The sequence below is a fragment of the Saccopteryx leptura genome, chromosome 4, assembly GCF_036850995.1.
Source record: "Saccopteryx leptura isolate mSacLep1 chromosome 4, mSacLep1_pri_phased_curated, whole genome shotgun sequence".
Classification (NCBI taxonomy): domain Eukaryota; kingdom Metazoa; phylum Chordata; class Mammalia; order Chiroptera; family Emballonuridae; genus Saccopteryx; species Saccopteryx leptura.
This window is the reverse complement of record NC_089506.1, coordinates 153,378,429-153,405,698: the sequence shown is the minus strand read 5'-3', so window position 1 is coordinate 153,405,698 and position 27,270 is coordinate 153,378,429. Positions and strand designations below refer to the sequence as shown.

The following is a 27,270-nucleotide window of genomic DNA, read 5'->3' as shown; positions in this document are numbered from 1 at the left end:
ACCAGCCAGGGCCACTGGAGATATTTTTGATTGTTACAGTTGGTGTGAAATTGGGGGACTAAGGGAGTGAATGTTGGCATGGGTGCTACCAGCATCTCACAGACAGAGGCCAAGGCTGTTACTAAACATCTAATGACGGGACAACCCCACCACAAAGAACTACCTGGCCCTAAATGTCACTGATGCCACTGAGGACGAGCTGTGTGTACACTGGCTAGGCATCCCACTGAATGATAAAGCTGTGGGGGTGACCTGGAGAGGCAGCCACTCCTTGCCTTGGCCACTCTGTGGACATGCAAGGGTCAGAACTTACTGTTGTCAAATCTCCCATTTCCTCCAAAGTCACTAACCTAGATTTTTATATGAAATCATCTGCCTCTTAGAATCTAATGACAATTCATTCAGTTCTTTCAAAATAGTAAACTTCCCTGGGTAGGGGAAAGGAGAAGTCAGATTCAGGCTGCCAGTTTGCCACCTTGGTATTAAATTTTAAATGGCAAAAAAAAAAACAAAAAAAACAATTGCAATCCCCCAGCCTTCAAGAGAAAGTGTTCAAAAGAAATATGGCCACCTAAACTATTGTGCAATTCTACAAGATTAGTTTAAATAGAGATTGGGGGGGCAGAGTACTGTCCAATTACATAATTAAGAGAAACATGCAGTTACTAATAGGGAAAGCAAATGAAACATCTGTGTTTCTTCCTCTGCACTTAGGTATTGTTTTGTTTTAATGCAAATTTGATTTCCTCTTTCTTCAAGTCAGATGAAAACCTCAGAGCTCCAAGCCAGCTCAGGTGATAGGGCAAAAAACCTTCTTAAAACCAGCCATGTTCTTTAATAGGTGATCTTTGGCCTCAGCTTCTTGGATGCTGTGACTTGCTCAGGAGGAGTGGAGTGGGCTGAGCCTTCCTGCTTCACCAGCACGGGAATCCGAGGCTGCAGACACTTCTTCCAGCACGGTGAGCCCGTCGGAGTGCTGACACTTCTAGTAGAAAGGAGAGGTGGTGACACCCCTTCATCTCCAAGGAGGCTCCTCATTTGCATCATTAATTACAAAGCCTCGGGCTGGCCCTGGGCTTCTCACCGCTTGTTCAGGGAACTTGCATCTGGTCTTTTCCCGGCTCCGGCCATCTGACTCAGACACCACACACTTGCACTTTGGAGCACTTGGCATTTACTCTCTTGAATGACTAAACAGTGATGCAATGATTCAGTTTCTTGTCATGTAATTTCATCAGGAAAGTTCTGGAACCTGAAGGTACCACTCATTTACTAATAACTTTGCAGGGAAGGTTACATGGCATTAGTTTCTAAAGCACTTTAAACTCTCCTTATGTTGCTATCACATTGATTGTGACTATGATACATAAACACCCTATGAAGTCAATAAGTGTGATCTTATTATGTCCACTTATATCTATAACTATATCTGTTTATAAATAATATAGCCAACCTTTAATCAACAGAGCAACCTATAGGGGGGGAGTAAAGCACAGACTCTGGAGACAGACTGCCTGTGTTCAAATTCTGACATCATCTTCTGTCACCTGCACAAGCTTGGACAAGTCAGATTTATGATCTGAAAAGGGAGAATAGTAGTATCTACCTCACACAGTTGTGAGAATTAAATGCCTTAATATATATGGAAAGCACTGAAGAAATGGCCTGGCACAAAGAACACACTAGTGAGTTAGCTGTCAATACCATCCTGTTCCAGATGAGGAAACCGAAGCACAGAGAACCCAGGTAGTCTGACCACAGAGGAAAGCCTCACCCCATTCCACCCGCACTCAATGAAGAGACCATGATCCGAAGTGCTAGCAGGCATCCCCAAACTATGGCCCGCGGGCCACATGCAGCCCCCTGAGGCCATTTATCTGGCCCCCGGCTGCACTTCTGGAAGGGGCATCTCCTTCATTGGTGGTCAGTGAGAGGAGCACTGTATGTGGCAGCCCTCCAATAGTCTGAGGGACAGTGAACTGGCCCCCTGTGTAAAAAGTTTGGGGACCCCTGTTAGATAATAAGTTAATCACTTGTCATGCAAGGGGGAGACTGGAGAAGTTGAAATCTAGGTCTCTAACTCCAGATCTGGTGTCCTTCCACCTCACCCTGCGGCCCTTGGGTATCATAGCACGTGAGAGAACAAGAGATGAAGATGAAAAGATGCCTGCACCACAACAATTGGTCCCATCTTACTTTGAACAGAACTAAGAAGGTATTTACAAGAAGACTATGAGCCTCTGAAATGAAGATGGGTAGGAGAAAGAATAGAGTCAATCATTTCAGAAACACAATTGAGCTATTACCATTAAGTTATCTTTGATACATGTACTCCAACCCATCAGCAGAGAAGTGTTCCTTCCCCCCAGGGGATTTCAGCCAAACATACTAAGTTATGCTTTAAGTCAAAATAATTGACTTTCTTACTGCTGCTCCAGAGAATTTCAGATACACAGAGACTTGCTGGATTTCCAGAAATTGATCACTTTATCATCAAATGAAACAGCCAGAGGAGCAACCTTCCAGCAGGAAGGTTGACAGGCAAGAAAATGAATCATCTTATAAGGTTTCAAACACATTTTTGCTGCTATGACTAAAAATCTTTGTGATTTTTTTTAAAGTTCAAATGCCTAGATATTTTAACTGCTGAAAATGTCCAGTCACTGAACTATTGCTGTAATAACTGACCGCGCCATGATAGCATCTCACGACTGTTTCTCTATTGCTGTATGGAGAGCATTACAGATTCTGAATAAAATGTGAGCTATTGCTAGTCTGCTTTCCAGCACAGAGCAGCATCGGCTCTGGAGGAAGCATTCGCTTTGCAGGCTGGGAATATATATCCTGGATAATAAGAGGGTACAAATATCAACAAACATTTATATATGCTCTTTGTTTCATAATAAAACTCTTACAAGGTCCTCTAAGGAGACCGCCTCAGCTAACGAAAAATTTACTCAGCTTATTAAGTTAATATAGTAGCATGCAAGTCAGGGCATCTGACTTCTGCTGCAGGCAGTAATAGGGTGTGATGGTTTTTAGAAGTGGCTTGTTTAAAATCTGTACACTTCTTTGGAAGATGGGCTCATATGGCCTGACCTGTGGTGGCGCAGTGGATAAAGCATCAACTGGGAACGCTAAGGTCACTGGTTCAAAACTCTGGCCTTGCCTGGTCAAGGTACATCACATCTGGGAGTTGATGTTTTCTGCTCCTCCCCTGTTCTCTCTCTCCCTCTCTGTCTCTCCCTCCCTCTCTCTTTCTCCTCTCTTCTCTCTCTCTAAAAATGAATAAATAAAATCTAAAAAATAATTATAAAAAAAGACACTAGAAAAAAAAGGGCTCATGTGATATGACTAAATAATTATAATCATGTACTTTAAATAAAATTATTTTTCAAGTATATGCCAAATAAAATATGATAGACTTTAATTCTAAAAAGGATGGCATCTTTCCAATGCAAGTATGCCTCACTTTGAATAAACCAGTGGTTTCCTGAACAAGTGAATGTGTGTAAGGGTTTCCTGGCAATACCCAACCTGGACGAGTCTCTCGTTGGGTATCTGTTTTCTTACTAATATCTGTTGTTCAGGGGCTTGCTTGGTCAAACTTACCTCTCCTTAGGCACCAAACACAGAACTAGATAACCTTTTGGGATGATCCAAGTTTGGGCACTTCTCATTCAACAATACCTGACCAGAAATCTTACATGTAATATTTCAAAAAAAAAAAAAAAAAAGACTTTATTTGAAAAGAACCAAAGTAACACTGAAACAAGTAACAAGGTTTACTTGACTATTAAATTAGATAAATATCAGTAATGACAGCATATATAAACCAGGTGTGGTTCTATTTAATCTTTCCACACAAAGGAATTAGTCAAGCCTTTTAGCTCTCCTGGCTTGAATCTGAGTCTCAGTCCCCTTCTTGCATTATTCACCTTTGGGACTCCTGACTACCCCCCCCCTCAGGGGTCCTTGGATTCCCTCCACGTTGTCTCAGCCTTTACCTGTAGAGAGTGTCTTTATTGTAGTAGGTACTGCTGTTGGTAACGTCAGCATAACTTTATTTCACACTGACAGTTTTGTTCCCCTCTGGTGCTTTCTGCATCCTATTCCCAGGTTTGCATCTTCTCTTCCTGTTCACCTACCTCTGAAATTAGGTCTCAGACATGTTTCACAGTCCCTCTCAGGGGAACAGCATCCTTGCCTCTTGAGAGTTGGATGGATAAGAGAGGGCAGAGATGTCACTCTGTACTCCTAGCCATGCTTTAGCTGAGGCAACTTGGCTTTGAGCGAGCTGTATTTTATGTAGTGTTCTAGGAAAGAATGCATTCCAAGCAAGATCATATGGGCAAACAAACAAGCAAATGGAGAAGTTTGAAAATTCAATAATTAAAGGCATTTCTTCTTTGACAAAGTCACCACTGGATCATAGAACGCACTATTTGTATTCACTGTTTGTGTTCACTGTAAACACTATTGCTGTGTTATAAAATGATTCAAAACTTGGCAGCTCAAGAAGACAAGCATTTTATTATATGTCTAGATGTCATGAGTCAGAAATTTAGGCAGGGTTTAGCTGGGTGGTTCTTTTGTTCCATGTGGCATTGAAGGACTTCACTTGGTGATATTCAAGTCTCAGGTGGGTCTGGCGGTCCACAACAATTTCACTCTCATGTGGCTTTACAGGAATGGTAGGAAGGGTGGGTTTAGCTGAATCTGTCAACACAAGTTCTCTCACAAGATATCTATAGATGAAAGTGTCAGGAGAGTTAGACATCTTGTATAGAGACTCACAGCTCCCAAAAAGAGTATTCTAAAGTAGAAACTGAAAGACCTTTTGGGCCTATGCTCAGTAACTGGCATAGTGTCACGTCTGCTACTATTCTTTTAGTCAAAGCAAATACAGAGGCCTCCCAGATTCAAATGGAAGGCAATGGACCTCTCTTCTCTCTCTTTTTTTTAACTTTTAAATTTTATTTAAAAAATTAACTTTAACAGGGTGACATTAATCAACAAGAGTACATAAGTTTCAGGTAAACATTTCTATAATTTGAACTGGTGATTATGTAGTATACCCATCACCCAAAGTCAAATTATTTTCCATCATCTTATATTTGTCCCTCTTTACACCCTTTTCCCCACCCCATCCACTATCCCTCTCCCCCACATTCTCTTCTCCACATCCCCTTCCCACTGATAACCACTTAATTTTTATCCATGTCCACGAGTCTCAGTTTTATATCCCACCTATGTTTGAAATCATACAGTTCCTAGCATTTTCTGATTTACTTATTTCACTCAGTATAATGTTCTCGAGGTCTATCCATGTTGTTGTAAATGGCAATATGTCATCATCTCTTATGACTGAGTAATATTCCATTGTATATATACCACATCTTCTTTATCCAGTGCTTTATCAAAGGACAATTTGTTTCCACATCTTGGTCACAGTGAATAATGCTGTGGAACATGGGGATGCGTGTGTCTTTATGTACCAATGTTTTTGAGTTTTGGGGATACTCAGTAGAGGGATTGCTGAGTCATATGGTAGTTCTATTCTTAATTTTTTGAGGAACAACCATAATGGCTGTACTAATTTGCATTTTCACCAGCAGTGAATGAGGGACTGTTTCTCTCCACAGCCACTCCAACACTTGTTATTATCCGTCTTATTGATAATAGCAAACCTAACAGGTATAAAGTGGTATCTCATTGTAGTTTTGATTTCATTTCTCAAAGAGCTAGTGAAGATGAGGATCTCTTCATGTCTCTGTTGGCCGTTTGTATGTCCTCTTGGGAGAACTGTTTGTTCAGATACTGTCCTCATTTTTTAACTGGATTGTTTCCTTGTTTGTTGCTGACCTTTGTGAGTTCTTTACATATTTTGGATTTTAACCTCAATATCAGGAGATATCACACTACCTGGCTTCAAATTATACTACAAAGTCATAATAATCAAAACAGCAATGGTACTGGAAAAAAAAACAGATATACAAACCAATGGAACAGAATCGAGAGCCCAGAAATAAAACCACATGTGTATGGAGAAATCATCTTCAACAAAGGAGCCAAACATACACATAGGCGAAAAGGAAACACACAACGGATAAATGGAGGAAAAAAAGCCTCTTCAATAAGTGGTGCTGGGAAAATTGGAAAGTCATATGCAAAAGAATGAAGGTTTACTTCAGTTTGTCCCCCTGCACAAAAATTAATTCAAAATAGATCAAAAACCTAATTAAAAGATCTGAAACAATAAATTACATAGAAGAAAACACAGATACTAAGCTCATGGACCTTGGCCATAGAGAACATTTTATAAATTTGACCCCAAAGGCAAGGGAAATAAGGCAAAAGTAAATGAATGGTACTATATGCTGTCCTTTCTACACAGCAAAGGAAACTGACAACAAAACAAATAGGCAGCTTGACTGGTTGGTGGCACAATGGATAGAGTATCAGATTGGAATGCAGAGGATCCAGGCTCAAAATCCTGAGGTCACTGGCTTGAGCATGGAATCATAGACATGCCCCCATGGTCGCTCGCTTGAGCCCAAAGGTCACTGGCTTGAAGCCCAAGGTCACTGGCTTGAGCAAGGGGTCACTAGCTCTCCTGTAGCACCCCCCCCCATCAAGGCACATATGAGAAAGGAAATGGTGAACAACTAAGGTGTTACAACAAAGAATTGATGCTTCTCATCTCTCTCCCTTATTGTCTGTCTGTCCCTATCTGTTCCTCTCTCTGTCTCTGTCACAAAAAAAAAGGCAACCAACTAAATGAGAGATGATATTTGTAGACCTCTCTTCTCAATGAAAAGAATAGAACAAATGAGGCCTTTTTTAATCTACCATAGTTACAGACTTTATATGTCCCAGATAGCCACAGGGTTAGTCTTCCTGGTCTTGTACCCTACACTAGCCAATATGATTGTCCAGTTGAGTTGACCTATAACAGTCCAGTCCAGGGGAATATTAGCCTCTTTCATTATATATTTCTGAACTGAATTTGAAGACCACTGATATTCCCTATCTGTCATTACAGTGTGTAATGTAAAGATATTTCACTTTAGTTAGGGTTGCCAGAAGAAATATAGAACATCTAGTGAAATTTGAATTTCAGATAAACAATAAACATTTTTTTAGTAAAAGTATGTACCAAATAGTGCATGGGATATACTCATACTAAACAGTTATTGGTTTAGCCCCCCAGCCCTCCTATTTTGCTGACATGATTAAAACAATTACATATAAAAGTATAATAATAGAGACAAGTATAACAGAATTCTTTTTAATTTGTTGATTTTTCTTCTCCATTGCATGATTTTTATAACCACATTGACTAAATAAGGGTCAGAGGAATCCAGTCCTATCTGGGATTCAAAGCTTACAACCACTACTTTGCCAACTATATATGAGTGGCTTTAATAAATGAAAAATTTCTGTTTAGTAGATGCTTCGATCATTTCTTTTTCTAAGCTGTATAAAATGATCTGCATTAAAATATAGCTATATTACAAATGTAAAGAAACAGTGAGAAATATCTATTGAGTGTGCAACAATGATTTACCTGTGGTTCTTACCTGAGAGCAGTTCAGAGTCTAGGAAGGATACAGAGAAGTAAACAGATAATCACAAGGCAATGTAATAGGTCTTCAGTCAAAATAAGAGCAGAGTTCAGTGGGTGTGACTGACAGGACTGGGGGCGTGGAAGGAAGTTTGGCATCAGGGAATAGGAGACATTTGATCTGATCCTGAAGGACAAGCAGGAACTTCCCAGGCAGAGAAGGAGAGAAAAGGCACTTCCTGAAGTCAGGAAGGAGCTTCCACGCTTGTCTAACAGAGAAGGTTGTGGTTTGCTCAAAGCTGGAGAGGAGGGACCAGAGCCCCACTCAGCCTCACTCTTAGTACAACTACATGGGAGAAATGAGGGAGGACCTCAATCCAGGTCAAAACTTTATAGCATCAAGAGGAAGAGTGACAAGAGCAAGTGATCATAGGGCCCAACAAATAAGCAAAATAGAGGCATGAGGAAAGATACCCAAATTCTGCAAGGATAAAAATTACATTATTGCTGCAGCTCTAGCATTGTTTATTCCAAGGGTCAGGAACCTTTATGGCTGAGAGCCATGAACACCACATATTTTAAAATGTAATTCCATGAGAGCCATACAATATGTTTAACACTAAATACAAGTAAATGTGTGCATTTTATGTAAGACCAACACTTTAAAAGTACAATAAGTTTCTGAATTCTTTTTAATAACATTGTTATGCTGTTGCTAATCAATGATGAATAAAGTACTTCTTACCATTAATGCGACTTCTGGTGCTGCATGGTTTTGCTGATGGCTTTGTAGTCTGGTTGATACATAGTGAGGTTAAGCTTCATGCAGGCGTTGACACTTTCATCCATTAAATGTGATCATAGGTTGGTCTTAATGTTCTTTAGATGTGAGAAAGGCTGCTCACATGCATATGTAGAGCCAAATATTGTCAGTAGAGCAATACTCATATGCTGCAGTGTGTGGTATGTGATGAGAAGTGTGTTCCAAGTTTTGATAATCAGCTGGTCCGCGGGTTGAGTTCTTTCATTTCTTCCCACCTGTGTTTGCTCGTGGACTCTGCTTGCTGTCATGCAAGTTTTTCCAAATCTTCATTCAGTGACTTGAACTTATTCACCCACATGTCTGAGGCCTTCAGGTCAGTAGCTTGTAGCTCAAAATTTCTGACGGAGACACCGGGGATGTAACTCAGGTCAGCGCTGTCCACTGCACACTCGTGTGGATGGGTGATGAACTTAAAAAGATGAGTGCACTCACAAAATTCTCCAAAGCATGCTTTGAATGACTGCAGGAGATTAGATGTGAAGCCTGCTAGCTGCTGGAGATCAAGATATTAAGCAGGATCACTTGCTGTGCATACATCTTTAAACTCTCCCAGTTTTTCAAAGTGTACTAAACGACCTGTTTCAATGTCTTTGATGAAGAGTTCCAGCTTGTTTTCACATGCAAACACTGCTTGTTGAAGGGATAAGACTGTATTTCCAATGCCTCGCATTTTCACATTGAGCTGGTTCAGATGATCAGTCATGTCCACGAGATGGTAGAATTTCAGGAGTCACTCAATGTTAGCTAAGTCAGGATGCTCGACGTTTTTCATTTCAAGAAAAGTCTGAATTTCGCTCAGACAAGCTGTGAAATGGCTGAGCACCTTCCCTCTTGACAACCAATGCACATTGCTGTGCAGAAGCAGACCGGGATAATTATTCCCAACTTCATCCAACAGTGTTTTAAACTGGCGATCATTTAAAACTCAGGCAACAATAAAGTTGACCACCCGAATGACCAGCGACATCACCTCATCAAGCTGATTGCCACACATCTGAGCACAAAGCGCCTCCTGATGTAGGATGCAGTGAAAACTTAGGATGGGTCTCTTTTCATGTTCATGAAAAAGTGCTACGAATCCTCTGTTTTTTCCCACCATGCACAGAGCACCATCGGTACACACTGAAATAAGTTTATCCATCGGTAGATTTTTTTCTTTAGTGAACTCAGTGAAAGACTTGAATAAATCTCTTTCATAGGCAAAACAGCAAGACTTTCCTTACGTAGTGTGTCACCTACAGCATACTTTGCAATCACACTGAACTGGGATAAATGGCTTACGTCTGTTGACTCATTCAAAGCGAGAGAAAAGAATGGTGCTGCATTTATGTCCTTCACTTGTGTTGCCTCAATTTGATTTGCCATCATGAACAGTTCTTGCCGACAGAGGCATGTCTTTTATTTGTTTGATTATCTTGTCTTTATCTGAAAAATAATCAAAAAGTCCATTGGCAACATCAAGCATGAATGTTTTGGCATACTCCCCATCTGTGAATGGTTTTCCATTTCTCACAATTACTAAAGCACCAGCAAAACTAGCCGAATTCCAGTCACCTTATTGGGTCCAAACATGGAGTTGCTGCTGACTAGCTTGCACTCTGCACAGTAGCTCCTGACATGCTTTCTTCTTGCTGATCCACACTGGATATTTCTATGCAAATGTAGTATGGCATGTGTCGAAGTGCCGCTTTATATTTAACCATTTCATTGATGCAATTTTATCATTGCATATTAGACACACTGTAGAACCTGCTCTCTCCACAAAGGCGAATTCCTCTGTCCATTCCTGCTGAAAAGTACAACACTCCTCATCTTTTTTTCTTTTAGCCATCTTCTTCATCAAAAGGGTTTCTACAATTAGCTAGCTGACTACTTAATTAAAAGGAGGAAAGTTTACTTCCTGACCTCACAACAACCCATGTACATTACGCACTATCCAATAAAAATTTGGTGTTATCCCGGAGGACAGCTGTGATTGGCTCCAGCCACCTGCAACCAGGAACATGAGTGGTAGGAAATGAATGGATTGTAACACATGAGAATGTTTTATATTTTTAACGTTATTATTTTTTTATTAAAGATTTGTCTGTGAGCCAGATACAGCCATCAAAAGAGCCACATCTGGCTCGTGAGCCATAGGTTCCCGACCCCTGGTCTATTCCATTCTTGCTGTGGGAAGCACCAATCTTCTGTGTGAGACTGGCTTGGAACGCTGCAGGAAAATTGGTGGGGTTTTTTTTGTTGTTGTTGTTTCAATCTTGGAGATGATGAGCAGAAATATTTCCCTGACACACTGTGTGAAAAAAAAGAGCAAAAACTTGTAATAATTCATTATAAGTCTTGTGATGGCAGGATCCTAACCTGGCGAGAAAACAAAGATTCTGTGCCTGCTGAAGCCCTCTGCACGTGAGTATTGCATAGTTAGAATTTATGATTAGTGATAGCCCAGCGGGACAATATCAGTAAGAGAACATGGGGAAGAGCCAATGTCCAAGACTGACAGAACAACACAAACTGCCCTTCTGATGTCTGACACATTTTCCAGTATTTGATGTGTTTTTCATAAGCAATTTTAGAAACTTAAAATTTGAAAGACACAATGAGATACTATTATACACCTATTAGAATGGCTCAAATTAAAATATATATATATATATGTATATATATATATATGTATATATATATATATATACATATATATATATGACAATATCAAATGCTGATGAGGGTGCAAAGCAGCTTGAACATTTATTTGTTGCTGGTGGTAATTCTACTTTGGAAAAAGATTTGACAGTTTCTTATAAAGTTAAATTTACAAGTAGGTATATACCCTAGAGATATGAAAACCTATATCTACACAAAAACTTGCATGTGAATGTTGACAGCAACTTTATTCATAAATGATAAAAGCTAAAAACAACCCCAAATGCCCTCCAACAGGAGAATAAATAAATGATGTAATATCCACATAGCAATAAAAAAGGAAGAAGTACAGGTGCTTACAGCAACATGGACAAGTGTCCAAAGCATAGGGCTAAAAGAGGAAAGTCAGATTCAAGAAATTACAGAATGAATGATTCAATTTATGTGAAAAGGAAAAGACGGGAAAATATCAGATCCATGGTTGCTGGTACCAGGAGGATGAGGGGATTTACTACAAGAGGTCAGGAGGAATTTTCCTATATCTGATTTTTGTAGTAGTTACATGCTTATATAAATTTGTCAATATTCTTCAAATTTTACACCTAAAAATGAGCTTTACTCCATTTAATTTACATCTTAATAAACAACAGCAAAATTAATTTACATGTCTAAAACATAAGAAAAAACAAACCTTGAGAGTTGAGGAAAAAATTATCCTGAATTTTTGTTTGAATATTAGTTCAATGATTTTCAGCTCTGAAGCCTTTTTGACCCTTAGTTTTTTGTTGAACATAATCTGTATCCTACAGATTCTATTCAACAGTAGGCTTCAATGTTCATCAGCTGTTCTTAGCCAGTTTAAGAGAATTAATCCCTAATGACTACAGCATCCGCTGCACGTAATGAACTAACTTCTCTCAAGTGCAGCTAGAGAAGTCCTGGGCACGTATCCTCTTTGAAGGGATTGAGGCTACACTCAAATCATTTTCTTTGTTTTATGGTTTAGATGAGAAATTTTAACTGCACATATAGTTTATATAGATTTAAACTGGCAAAAAGAGACCATTAGGGGATATTAACACAGTGGTAGCCAAATAAGCCGTGTATTTTAAGTACAGATTTTTATGAAGTAGTTCTGAACATCTCTGAGAAAATATATGTTAAAACATTCTTTTACAACCTTCTCTCTGCTCCAATTCCATTGCTTTCTTAGAACAATGACCATCTCAAATCACAAACCAAAACTAATTCACCAGGGAAGCCAGCTTTTCCCTTTGAAAACAGGTTTCTTATCTTTCTTATTTTGATAGTCCTAGTTTTGGGATATAAAATTTCTCAGGTAAAATTCCTTCATAGACTACTAGACAGTGCTTCTTTTATGAACAGCTAATCTAGTCAATAAAATGCTCTTCAATGGGGCAGGGAAAAAAATCATTAGGTCTTTTTTTATGATTTTACTTTATTGTGTTTACATAGATTCAAGTGTCCCACCGAATATATCTCCCCCCACCCCTGTGTTCCCCTTGCCACCTCCCCATTGCCACCTTCCCCCAATGCCTTCCCCCTTCCCTCCAGGATTGGCTGTCCTGTTCTCTGTTGTGTTATGTATATATAATTTTACTAATCTCTTTTCTTTCTCTGATTCCATCTTCTCTTCCACTTTCCCTCTGACTGCTTTCCCTCTGGTCCCTTTGATCCCACCTCTGCCTCTGTTCTGTTCCTCAGTTCACATTGTTCATTGGATTCCTCAAATGAGTGAGATTATATGATATTTGTTTTTCTCTGCTTGGCTTATTACACTTAGCATAATAATCTCCAGGTCCATCCATGTTGTTGCAAAAATGTAATATTTCCTTCTTTTTCATGGCCCATAGTATTCCATTGTTTATATGTACCACTGCTTTTTAATCCACTTGTCCACTGACAGACACTTGGGCTGTTTCCAGATCTTGCCTATTGTAAACAATGCTGCCATAAACATGGGGGTGCATTTCTTCTTTTGAATCAGTGATTTGGTATTCATAGCATATATTCCTAAAAGTGGAATAGCTGGGTCAAAGGGCAGTTCCTTTTTTAATTTTTTGAGTAATCTCCATACTGTTTTCCACAGTGGCTGCACCAGACTGCATTCCCATCAGCAGTGCAGAAGGGTTCCCTTTTCTACACACTCTCACCAGCACTTATTGTGTGTTGATTTGTTAATGAGCGCCATTCTGACAGGTGTGAGGTGGTAGCTCACTGTGGTTTTAATTTGCATTTCTTTGAACACTTTTTCACATGCCTATTGGCCCTTTGTATGTACTATTTGGAGAAGTGTCTATTCATTTCTTTTGCCCATTTTTTGATTGGATTGTTTATCTTCCTGGTGTTGAGTTTTACAAGTTCTCTATAAATTTTGGTTATTAACCCCTTATCAGACATATTGGTGAATATGTTCTCCCATTGTGTAGTTTGTCTTTTTATTTTGTTCATGGTGTCTTTTGCTGTGCAAAAGCTTTTTAGTTTGATATAGTCTCATTTGTTCATCCTGTCCTTTATTTCACTTGCTCGTGGAGATAAATCAGCCAAAATATTGCTATGAGAGATATCGGAGATTTTACTGCACATAGTTTCTTCCAAAATGGTTATGGTTTCACGACTTACATTTAAGTCTTTTATCCATTTTGAGTTTATTTTTGTGAATGGTATAAGTTGGTGACTCAGTTTTATTTTTTTTCAAGTACCTGTCCTTTTTCCCAACACCATTTGTTAAAGAGACTGTCTTTACTCCATTGTATGCTCTTACCTCCTTTGTGAAATATCAATTGTCCATATAGGTGTGGGTTTATTTCTGGGTTCTCTGTTCTGTTCCATTGATTTATATGCCTGTTCTTATGCCAGTACCAACTGTTTTGATTACAGTAGCCTTGTAGTATAACTTGATATCAGGAAGTGTGATATCCTCCAACTTTACTCTTCTTTTTCAGGATTACTGAGGCTATTCGTGTTCTTTTTTGGTTCCATATAAATTTTTGGAAAATTTGTTTTATATCTTTGAGGTGCTATATCTATATATCATTGGCATTTTAATAGGAATTGCATTGAATATATAAATTGCTTTGGGTAGTATAGACATTTTAATGATGTTTATTCTTCCTATCCATGAACATGGTATGTGCTTCCACTTGTTTGTATCTTCCTTGATTTCCTTTATCAATGTTTTATAATTTTCCAAGTACAGGCCTTTAACCTCTTTGGTTAAATTTACTCCTAGGTATTTAATTTATATATTTTGTTGTAATAGTGAAGGGGATTGTTTTCTTAATTTCTCTTTCAGACAGTTCATTGTTGGTGTATAAAAATGCCACTGATTTCTGAATATTGATTTTATATCCTGCCACCTTGCTGAATTCATTTATCAGGTCCAGTAGTTTTTTTTTTACTTAGACTTCAGGGTTTTCTATGTAGCAAATAATGATAGTTATACTTCTTTTCCAACTTGGATGCCTTTTATCTCTTCTTCTTGTCTGATTTCTGTGACTAGGACTTCCAGAACTCTGTTGAATAAAAGTGGTGAAAAGGGGGCACACCTGGCTTGTTCCTGATTTTAGGGGAATTGCTTTTAATTTTTGTCCATTAATTATAATGTTGGCTGTGGGTTTGTCATAAATGGCCTTTATCATGTTGAGGTATGCTCCCTGATTCCCACTTTGCTAAGAGTTTTGATCATAAATGGGTGCTAGATTTTATCAAATGCTTTTTCTGCATCTATTGAAATTATCATGTGGTTTTTCTCCTTCCTTTTGTTTATGTGTTGAATCACATTGATTGATTTGCAAATAATGTACCAGCCTTGTCTCCCCAGAATAAATCCCACCTGATTATGATGTATGTTTTTTTTTAATGTATTGCTGGATCCAGTTTGTTGAGAATTTTATTATCTAAGTTCATCAGGGATATTGGTCTATAATTTTCTTTCTTTGTAGTGTCTTTTCCTGGTTCTGGAATCGGTATTATGCTTGCCTCATAAAAGGAGTTTGGAAGTCTTCCCTCTTCCTAAATTTTTAAAAATAGCTTGAGAAGAATAGGAGTTAGTTCTTTTTTGAATAATTGGTGAAATCCTCCTGTGAAGCCATCTGGCCCAGGACTTTAGTTTGTTGGGAGTTTTTTGATAACTGTTTCAATCTCATTTGATGAAATTGGTCTGTTTAGGTTTTCTGATTCTTCCAGATTGAGTTTTGGAATATTATGTTTCAAGGAATTTGTTTATTTCACCTAGGTTGTCTAATTTTATGGCATACAGTTCTTTATAGTATTTTCTTGCACTGGATTTCTGCTGTGTCAGTTGTTACTTCTCCTTTCTCATTTTTAATTTTATTTGAGTCCTCTCTTTTTTTTCTTGGTGAGTCTGATTAAAGGTTCATCTATCTTGTTTACCTTTTCAAAGAACCAGCTCTTGGTTTCATTGGTCCTCTGTATTGCTTTTTTAGCCTCTGTGTCATTTATTTTCACTCTGACTTTATTATTTCCTTCCTTCTACTTCCTCTGGATTTTTACTTGCTGTTATTTTTCTAGTTCTTTTAGATCCAGATTTAAATAGTTTATTTGAGCTTTTTCCAGCTTCTTAGGTATGCCTGTAGTGCTATGAACTCAGGACTGCTTTTGCTGTATCCCATAAATTTTGAGTTGTTGCATGTTCATTTTCATTTGTTTCAAGGAAATTTTTTTATTTCTTCCTTGATCTTGTTGTTAATCCTTTTGTTATTTATTAATATGCTATTTAGTTTCCAAGTTTTTGAGCATTTTTTTAGGTTTTCAATTGTCATTGATTTCTAGTTTCATGCCATTGTGATCATAGGATGCTTGATATGATTTCAATCTTTTTAAATTTATTGAGACTCACTTCGTGTCCTAACATGTGGTCATCCTAGAAAATGTACTATGAGCACTTGAAAATAATGTATATTCTGCTGCTTTAGGGTGAAAGATTCTGAAGATATCTATTAAATGCTGTTGATCTAATGTGTCCTTTAAGTCTGCTGTTTCTTTGTTAATTTTCTTTCTTGAGAATCTATCCAGTGATATTAGTGGGGTATTAAAATCTCCTACTATTATAGTATTGCTGTTGATCTTACCTTTTATGTTCATAAAAATCTGCTTTATTTATTTAGGTGCTCCTGTATTAGGTGCATAGATATTTATAATGATTATATCTTCCTGTTGGATTGCTCCCTTTATCATTATGTAGTGACCTTCTTTATCCCTTCCTATAGCCTTTGTTTTAAAGTCTATTTTGTCAGATATAAGTATTGCTACCCAAGCTTTTTTTTTTTTTCATTTCCATTTGCATGAAAAATTTTTTCCATCCCTTTACTTTCAGTCTATGTGTGTCTTTTGTTTTGAGGTGTGTCTCTTGTAGAGAGCATATGTATGGGTCCTGTTTTTCTATCCATACAGCTATACTATGGGTTTTTTTTGTTTGTTTGTTTGTTTTTTGTATTTTTCTGAAGCTGGAAACAGGGAGAGACAGTCAGACAGACTCCCGCATGTGCCCGACCGGGATCCACCTGGCACGTCCACCAGGGGCGACGCTCTGCCCACCAGGGGTCGATGCTCTGCCCCTCCGGGGTGTCGCTCTGCCGCGACCAGAGCCACTCCAGCGCCTGGGGCAGAGGCCAAGGAGCCATCCCCAGCGCCTGGGCCATCTTTGCTCCAATGGAGCCTTGGCTGCGGGAGGGGAAGAGAGAGACAGAGAGGAAGGAGGGGAGGGGGGTGGAGAAGCAAATGGGTGCCTCTCCTGTGTGCCCTGGCCGGGAATCGAACCCGGGTCCCCCGCACTACAGGCCGACGCTCTACCTCTGAGCCCACCGGCCAGGGCCTATACTATGTTTTTTGATTAGAGCATTTAATCCATTTACATTTAAGGTTTTTATAGATATGTAGTAGTTTATCGCCAGTGTACTTTTTAAATCTACATTCCTCTTTTACTAGATATTTTCCCCCTTTGTTCTGTTTACAGCAGGCCTCTTAACATTTCTTGAGGTTTTTTTTGTTGTTGTTATTGTTGTTGTTTTGTCTGGGAAGCTTTTTATTTCTTCTTCAATTTTAAATGATAGCCTTGGTGGATAGAGAAGTCTTGGTTGTAGGCTCTTGTTTTGCATTACTTTTAATATTTCTTGCCATTTTCTTCTGGCCTCTAATGTTTCTGTTGAGAAGTCAGATGTCATCCTTATGGGGGCTCCTTTGTAGGTAATTGACTGCTTTTCTCTTACAGCTTTTAGTATTTTTCTTTATCTCTTAATTTTTCTATTATAATTATGATATGTTTTGGTGTAGGCCTCTTTGAGTTCATCCTTAATGGGACTCTATGTGCTTCTTGAACTTGTGTGACTTTTTCCTTCATCAATTTAAGAATATTTTCAGCTATGATTTCTTCAATCAGATTCTCTAACCCTTGTTCTTTCTCTTCTTCTTTAGGAACCCCTATGATGCAGATGTTATTTCACTTCATGTTGTCACAGAGCTCTCTTAGACACAGAGCTTTCCTCAGACTTTTTGAGCCTCTTTTCTTTTTGCCGTTCTGCTTCCATGCTTTTGTTTATCTTGTTCTATAAATTGCTGATTCGATCCTCAGCTTCGTCCAACCTGCTTTTAATTCCTTCTAGTGCAGTCTTCATTTCTGATATTGTATTTGTCATTTCTGACTGGTTCTTTTTTAATATTTAAATGTCCTTTTTGATATTTGCTATCTTTTTATTTAAGTGCTCATTATGTCCATCCTTTGTTGCTCTAAGATCTTTGAGCATCTTAACAATCATTATTTTAAACTCTGCATCTGGTAATTTGGTTATTTCCATCTCATTTAGATCTTTTCCTGGGGATTTTTCTTGTTGATTCATTTTGGTTGCATTTCTCTGCCTTCCCGTTTTGTCTGTGTGGCCACAGGAGTCCTATTGAGTGTAGCCTCTGTGTTCCTAAGGTGTGGTCTGTCTGCAGGCCTGCTACACCCTCTGCTGCTGCCTCGGGCATTCAGGGTTGGGTGTTGCCAGCACTAGTCCGCTGCCATGGTCATTGCGGCTTCTGCCTCGCCTCCACAGGCTGGACTACAATTGCATGCCTGGGCTGTAAGCCTTGGTTGGCCCCCAGCCTTTGCACCACTCCCATGGCGGGACTGCACTCCCTTGTCCAGGCTGCAAGCCTTGGCTGGCCCCCAGCCTCTGCCCCACCCCTACGGCAGGACCGTGCTCTTACACCAGGGCCACAAGCCTCAGCCCCGCAGGTGGGGCTGTGCTCTTGTGCCCAGCCACAAGCCTCAGCCGGTTCCCTGGCTTCCTCCTTGTCCCCATGGGTGGTACTGCAGATGGGACAGTTATCACATGCCTGGTCCACAGCCATGGGTCAGACCCTTTTGCGCACCCCATCCACAGCTGTGGCTGGCCCCTGGCTTCTGCCCTGCCAAGATGACTGTGCTTCTGCATCAAGCTGCTGCCTGTCATCCAGTGAGCACTCAGCAGTGTGGGGTGACAATGTAGCTCAGACCTCAGCACTCAATACTGTATCCCTGATGGCTCCCTGCTTCTAAGCAATTCTTTGCTTTGACTGAAGTAGGAGAGCTTCTATTTGGCTGGTGACCTGCTTCCCTTTGCTGGTATTGCTGGTTCCAGGAAAAAATATTCACTTTAGATTTGGGAAGTGACTCAGCCCAGGGGTTAGTGTGGCTGTCCGCAAAGTGTTTCTCCCTGTGCCTCCTAGATTACACTCTTTTCCTGCTACTTCAATCCTTTCAGCTCACCCTGCCCCCCAGATCCCTGGGTGAGTGGTTGTGAAAGAGGTTTTCTGTGTGGTCACTTTAAGATGAATCTTGTGTCTGAGAAATCTATCTCTTTCTTGCAAACAGTATCCTGGCTTGTTTCGCAGCTAAATACTGTCCATATGCCTCTTCTAGGCTCTGGGGCTGCAGGCTGGGGCTTCAGTCCTGGGGCCCAGGACCAACCCCTCTCTGGGAAACTCCTCTCCTGCCACGTGAGTCCCTCTGGGATGCCGCTCACTCCTGGGAGCTGGGTAGCCCTCTCTGCATTTCCATTTTTCCTACCAGTTTCAGTGTGGCTTCTTCTGTGATCTTTGGTTATAGATTCCTCTTGGTTTAGCCCAAAGTTGGTTTTTCCAGATGATTGTTCTTAAAATTAATTTGTAATCCACTTTGGTTCTGGGAAGTGGAAGTTGGAACTTCGGCTTACTCCATCACCATCTTGCCGCTCCCTCATTAGATCTTGAGTAACATAACAAAGGAGCAACCCTTAGACTAATTTCCTAGAGTGACATCCAAAGCATGTCAGGCAACATCTGGCACTAAGTTTACAACCAAAAGTACTCATCAAGCAAGAGGCAGAGAGAAAATTAACCTTAAAATCCATGTAGCTTTGAAATTATAAAGCACAATGTTGATTAGGCAAATTTCCTATTAAAACATGTGAATGCACGTGTGAACTTCTGGTTATAGCTATTCATTTGTATCAGTGTCTTCCCCCCAGTGCTTCCGGCAGCAGTGGTATTAGGGACTGTACAGGCTCCGACAAGGCAGTGACCAATGTGTGATGGGGTGGGAGGGAGACCAGCCAACAGGAGGATGACAACTGGACAGGGAGAGAAGAACTTTACCAAAGAGAAGAACATTTTGATGTTTCCGAACACTGTCATTTGTTCTCCCAACTATTTCAAGTAGCCACTATAAGCCACAGCTAACCACTTGAGAGGGATTTTACTAGATTATTTTAGTCTTTTCATACTGCCTTTCTTTTTGGTACTTTGTTGATTTTGACCTCAGATACTGACTCAACAAAATAATAGGCCTCTCAATAAATCGAGAAATCCTCTGCTCTGCCTTTAATTTTTGACATATGTTCCATGCAAGCACTTAACTTAGGGTCCCAAAGGCTTTGTATTTTTCATAAGTCTCCTTGATTGAAATTGTAGCTAATATCTGGATCCCTTAACCAAATACTTGGCATAATAACTGTTATTTGTTTTAATTTTCATTTTAAAAGTCCTAAAAGTTCACTTGCAGATTAAATTCTCTCATTATTCAACCCATAGTCAGTCATTTCCAGAAGTCTGTGTGTTTGTCAGTGCAGTTAGGTTTTGTTCTCAGACACTGGAAAACAACATTGGTAGTCCAAAGTTACAGAGTTAGTAATAATAGCTAAACCTTACCATGTGCCAAACCCTGGCCTGGGCATTTCACTGGTACTAATGCATCTAAATGTCACAGCAATCCAGAGAAGTAGTTCCAATGACTTTAATGATGGGAAATAAAGTCACACATCCTTTCTGCTTCCACAGCCCCATCTCAGCTATCTACTCAACTAGGGACATTTATCCCATGTTTGACAATGAGAAACAAAAACTGTCAACTTTAAACAAAGAAGAATTTATTGGATTGCCTGGCAAGGAAGGTCTGCGGTACTCAGGTACAAAGGTTCCCACGAAGGGACCCCTGAAAGGACTAGGTTTGGAGCCAGAAGAGGAGAAAAGCAATATTCTGAGTCCAGGACCGCACTGTTGATTGTTTCCATTCTTTCCTTGCACGTGGCCATTCCACTTGCAGGTTTCACAACACTGACACAGAGAAGCCTAGTTTCCGAAAAGTCTGGGATGAGTTGTGAATGATTCCCAGTGGGCCGAAGGCCATCCAGCAAACATGCTGGATACACATGCTGAACATCTACCAAGACTTCTATTTCACACCCAGCAGATACCCCAGGACTACACAACATCTGTATACTGTGAAAGGACCAGAGTTTGGTTGGCGTAAAAGGGGTGTGAATCAGACATTTCATTATTTTTCTGTTGTCTGAGGGCATAAGCACACTCCCTATAGAAAGGACCACAAGAGATGAGCTTCAGCAGTATCTCCCTTGTTCACACACTTTACATATGAAAACTATTCTATACAGAGTTCTTCCCAGACTTACATGGGAGGCACAATAAACTGAAAAGAAAGACTATCTTCTGTCTACTAAAATTCTGTGAACTTAGAAGCCAGGCATGGCCATACCACTACCCAAGAAAAAGAGAAAACAGAATAAAAGAAAACATAACAAGATGGCTATTCTGGACCACCTGAGCCTAGTCCATCAGGACATCTTTCTAATTCCCAATGTTTTAGGTTTTTTTCTTGCTTAGTCAACAGCGGGACATAAAAAGAGTATAAGAAATATGCCACCAGCTGATGAAGCTGCTGCAAAATACCATCCCAAGAACCTCGTTTCAAATCAGACATCTAGGCTGGACAAGGGAAAGGCGGGAGTGACTCCAGCCCTCTCTCACACCACCAGCTAAGGACACACAAGCACATGTACATCCATTTAGATGCAGAGAAAAAACGTTACTTAGACTGGAAATAAGAAATTGTTGATTAGGTAACTTCCTTCCCTAACCCCAATTTTTTCCCTCAGATTTTCTTTCATACAAAGCAGTTGTTCCCTATATTTTCCCCTTTCAAAAACTAACCTTACTAGAAAGAACAAGCACCCAGCTCATAACTTCCTGACTGATACTGACCCTTTGTCAAATGCCACATTTTAGTAAGTAAAGCACCTACTTAAAAAGAAAGCTGCCTAAGTACAAAAAAAGGAGCTTCCAACCTGTGCATTACACTTTCTAAGAGAATGTAAGTAATCGTTCATACTAAAAATATTCTCTAGTCCCATGAATTATGTAATTTTAGAATTGACACTGGAAGATATAAAAATAATTCAAAATAATGCAATACCCAATTATCAAACACCACCTAATGTAGAAGAGTATCTGCTAGGGCCTCAGAGGGGAATCAAAAGTCATTATAAAATCTGACATTGGGTCAACTTCCTAGGGTTCCTGTCTCTGAAAACAGTAAGTCCATAATGTAAAATTAAATTCCAGATAGCCGAGACACTTTCTCTTCAAACCCACAGTAGTTGCAATAGTTTGGATAAAACCAGCAGAGCTGAGCAGACATCAGCAGGAAGGATGTGATTCAACCAGCATCCAAGAGTTAGACTTTTACCCAAATATCTGTGATCAATTTTTTGCACAAGATTCTTGCTTTACCTGTTGTTATGTATTTTCAGCTATTTAGTTAGTATAGATTCACTCTTTCAGTTGTTTTACAGGAAATGAAAATAGCAAAGCCCTACCCTCTGTACTTTAGAGTTTATCTTCTAGATACAAAAGAATGCTAGAGAAAAATAATTTGCAAAGACTTATAAAGCAATATAACAACCATTAAGTAATTTCTTAAAATTAAATGCATAAGAGCTGAAGATTTACATTAAAATGTAATCAAACTGAGATAGATTTAATCGGAAAAGACTATTAAAGGGAAGAAGCTGGAAGGAACTTACAGGCATGGATTTCCAGTGAGAGGAGTGGGAGGCACCAGCAAAAGCAAGGTTATTGTGTTTTTCTACAGGAAAAACTTTGGTGTGGAGAAAGAAGAGGACAATGGAACTGGGAAATGTAGCAAGCCCTGTAGAAGGAAATGCTGTAATGAAGAATCTGCAATCCAGTTAGTGTTGTATGCTGGGTACTTTCACACTAAACAATATAGCTTCTCTTAGATACAAAATATTATTTTAAAATTTTGTACAAAAATTTAGATATTTTCTAACATTTATTTTCTATCTAATTATAAAAATAACAAGTACTTATGGTAGAAAATTTGCAAAATATAGTAAAGAATACATTTAAAATCTTCCATAATTACCACTATTTAGACTTAATCGCTGTCAATATTTATAGTTTTTTAATCATTTTATTGTGCTGTGTATTAATGATATGTATGCCTTTTATACACAAATTGAATATCTGATAGTATAGCACATAGAGTTTTGTATATTTTTAAATATTTAAAAAATTTTAAACTAATATCTGTTTTATGTGACATTACAGAACTTTTTTTTTGTTATTCTGATGTCATTATTCTTTTTTTCCCCATTCCGCATTATGTTTGGCAAGTAGGAGCAATTACAAATATTGTTTGGAAGAAATAATCCTTAGTTGAATGAATCTCTTAGCTTGATATCAGTTTATTTTGGTTTCCTAGATTAAAATATTCAGAGATGACTACCTTAGTAAAGATTTGATACATTCTGATTCTGTGAAGCAATAAGGGACTAATTTCTTATTACTTGTTTCAAATTTCTTCTGTGCTTTTAGAGTGTTCCTGTTTCACTTCAGGAACTAAATATCTTGTCTTCAAATAAATGAGGAGATGCTTTTCTTCACCATTTCAATGTCATTAGCGCATCTCATTTATGAAAGAATTGGGTCACATCAAGAACATAAAGTCCTCAGAGAACCCATTGGTTCAAAACGTTGCATTGTACTACTCTTCTAGAGTGACAAGGACCAAAATCCAGCATGTCCCCTTCCAAAATCAGTTTATCTTACTATACACAAAAGGAGTAGTTCATTTTTATTGTTTCCTTGGCAGGGGTTAGGGGCACACAATTGAAAAGAGAGATATAAAAAACACTATCATATTAAATGCGGGGCTATTCAAAGTTATCATTCTTTTTCTTTCTGAAATAACAAGTTATATCTATTAAGCATTTAGCTTTATATTATAATTTCTATCAATAGTTTCTTTGCATCAGTATTCACCATAGCAACAGACATAAGGAAGTATCTTTTCACTTTGTAGTGAGTGGTCTACAAATAGAGAAACATAACATTGGAGAATATTTTCCCTGGTGATGTTCATGTGCCCAGCAGCCTTGGCAAGGTGTCACGAGCAGACAAATATTTTATGCCTTGATCTTTTTCTATGTTTAAACCTAGAAATGTTATGACAATGGAGCATTTAGATGCAGGATGGAACACACACACACACACACACACACACTCTCTCTCTCTCTCTCTCTCTCTCTAAGAGAAAAGGCATCTATGCTGTCCGCTACATACTTTCTCCTACTGTGTAGAACGTGGTGACTCTTCCAAAGGCTGGTACAATATTCGATGAGAAGCTGATAATCTTGGCTAATGACTTAGTTTTTTTTTTTAATATTTATTGCATTATTATTCATTTTAGAGAAAGAAGAAGGGAAAGAGAGACAGAAACATTGATTGGTTCTCATATGTGCCCTGACGGGTCTCAAGCCTACAATCCTTGCTTTTCAGATGATACTCTATCCAACCAAGCAATTCAGCCAGGGTAACTTAGTTGTATTAAATGAGAAAATATGTAGAATATTTTGCTTCGGTTTGACCACTTGCAAAAATATTACAAAATTTAATATTTCCAGAACCCAACAAAAATGGTTGCACATTACTCCATTAGACACTGAAAAGGGTAAATTTTCAGAGACTAGCTATTTCCTTTAATACAACATGTGTTTCTTTTCCACAGATAGAGAAAAACAAGTAATATTTTCCTCAACTTTCTAGACATTACTGTGGGAACTATTTCAGCTGGACCTACTGCCAGTCAAACAAAAGTAGTCACTTAGACACTCAATGTAATAGCATTCACAGAATTCCAGAAAAAAAAATTTCTAAAATAATTCCTGAGGTGACCTATGTTGAGGAAGCATCTCCTACCAAATTTAAAAACAGGAACAAGAGGCTAGTTTTCTTCTCCATGATTTCTTTCTTGTGTCTCTTCAAATCACCAAGTGTGTGTATAAGGAGCTAAAGAGGAAATTTAAAAAAAACCCAGAAAAATAGCAGGAAAGACTTAATCCAAGTCAATGTACAGATATAGTACAGCAAGAATTCCTCTATGGCTTAAGAAAAATTGGAGCTAGTTAAACATTTTACAGAACAATACGTGATGAAGCTGAGTCACCATGATTTGACTCTGTAAAATGGGTATTTTTATAGAATAATACTTAAAATAAAAATAATCCGACATTTACTTAAATTATAAGTGATTTATAGGGTAGAATATTGGACTGTCTTGCCTCGGCTGACTAAAGCTCTTGGTCATTTAACATGTGCTTTCTTCTGCAGGGAAAATGAACTTGACAAAGACAGAGAGTCATCTGGAGAATGCAGGACCACAAAACATTCCCGAAAGATAATTTGTATATTTTATAAAGGAAGGGGGGGAAAAAGCAATGGATTCTCCACAAAGTCTTTGTGTCTACATATTTCATAAGAATTCTTATACACTTGTAGATTAGTTATCTATTGCCACACAACAAATTATCCCAAAATTTAATAGCTTATATTATAGTGATTATTTATTACCTCACACAGTTTCCATGGGTCAAGAATTTGGAAGTGGCTTAGCTATGTCATTTTGTCTCAGGCTCTCTTATGTGTCAAAATGTCCCCTGAGACCTCACTAAGCTTATGGCTTGATTGACTCTGGAAGCTCTACTTCCAAGATTGCTCGCTCACGTGACTAGTTGGTTCATGTTGGCTTTTGGCAGGAGGCCACGTATCCTCTCCTCCATAGATCTGCCTGAGAATCTACATAATATGGTGTCTGGTTCTCTGAGAAGAGAGATTCAAGAAAAGCCAAGGCAGAAACCACATGTCTTTTATGACCAAGCTTCTGAAATTATACATTGTTATTTTCTCTGAAATTTTATCGGTTACACAGGTCAAGCCTACTGATTGTGGGAAAGAGTTATACAAGATCAAGAATACCATAAGGTGTAGTTCATTAGAAATCTTGGAGACTACCACAACTTTGCTATTTTGTAATATTCCCACTAGAGCAGAGGTTGGGAAACTTTTTGGCTGAGAGAGCCATGAACGCCACATATTTTAAAATGTAATTCCGTGAGAGCCATACAATGACCCATGTACGTTATGCATTATCCAATAAAAATTTGGTGTTGTCTTGGAGGACAGCTGTGATTGGCTCCAGTCACCCGCAACCATGAACATGAGTGGTAGGAAATGAATGGATTGTAATACATGAGAATGTTTTATATTTTTAATGTTGTATTTTATTAAAGATTTGTCTGCGAGCCAGATGCAGCCATCAAAAGAGCCACATCTGGCTCACAAGCCATAGGTTCCTGACCCCTGCACTAGAGAATATTTTCAAAATGAGAAAGAAAAAAAATCTAATTAAATGTCATCCCTATCAATCATCTCAGTTTACTTCACTCTCAAAAAGAAGTGGTGAGTAGGTTGTGTTCTTTGAACTTGACTCTGAAAGAACTTCTTTTTGTCTGTTTCTCAAAGACAAAGCATCAGGTAGATAAGGGAAGATTCATCTTTTTTTCTTTGATCAAAGCAATAAAAGTGAAACCTTATCAGTAGAGCATAGTGAGAAACCAGTGTGAATTATATCTGATTTTTACTTTATTTTACTTCAAATAGAAAATAAAAGGGGTATTACTGTAAAAAGTCTTCTGATTAATGTATGTTTCTTAAAATCCTGAACCTTTCATTTAATGTTTTATGAAAATAGCTGACTAACATAGGACCTGGCAAAGAGAATGGAGTTTCTTTTTTTTTATTTGTCCAAAAGTTCCCAGCAGTGACTGTTGTGTACCAATGACTAAGGAAGACTCTGCAAACTCTCATCTCTGTGCCCTGTGCCTCCAAAACCTGCTTATAACCCTGAAAAGGTAGGTAAAACCCTAAACTACACAAGGAAAGCGTGAGCTAAAATTAAGATAAAGAAAAACAACGTAGGTTATTTCTTTTTCATATATGTCCAAAATATCCACAACTCAAGTATTCTGATAAAAATTAAACCAGTGCTTGAAGTAGAAGACAAAATCATCACTAACTTTATTTACATAAAACATAACAATTGGGTAACTTAATCCATTTTGTCACTCCGTTAAGTCAGCTCATTTTTTAAAATGTTTATTTTATTGATTTTAGAGATAGGAAACTGGAAAAAGCAAGAGAGAGATAGGAACATCAATCTGTTCCTGTATGTGCCCTGACCAGGGATCAAACCAGCACCCTCTGCGCTTCAGGACAATAGTCTAACCACTAAGCTATCCAGCAAGGGCATTTAAAAAATCTTCAAAGAATGTTTTAAACACAATTACATAGTAGTCTAGTCTCTTAAGAACAGCAATAATAATAAAAATAAACCATTTGTATGCCTAGCCCTAGACGAGGGACATATTTTTTTCATTTCATTTGTCCCCTAGCAAAACTGAGAATTGTGCATTATTCCTTCAAATTTTTAGTTGAGAAATATGAGTCAGAAAAATTAAATAACTTATCCAAGGATATTTAGTAAGTCCAGAATGGAAATTTTTCACTCCAAAATCTGTGTTGACTCCTCTAAGTGCATTGT

General features: G+C 38.5%; 1 protein-coding gene and 1 non-coding gene across 2 annotated transcripts in view; one reads left to right on the top strand and one right to left on the bottom strand.

Annotated features, from left to right (window-relative positions):
• Positions 1-27,270, top strand: part of PCSK1 (proprotein convertase subtilisin/kexin type 1) — a 464,711-nt gene that overhangs the window by 116,974 nt on the left and 320,467 nt on the right. The gene's annotated exons all lie outside the window — the stretch shown is intronic.
• On the bottom strand, positions 16,815-16,890 carry TRNAY-GUA (transfer RNA tyrosine (anticodon GUA)). Its single transcript has one exon. It is a non-coding gene; the product is annotated as a tRNA-Tyr (tRNA).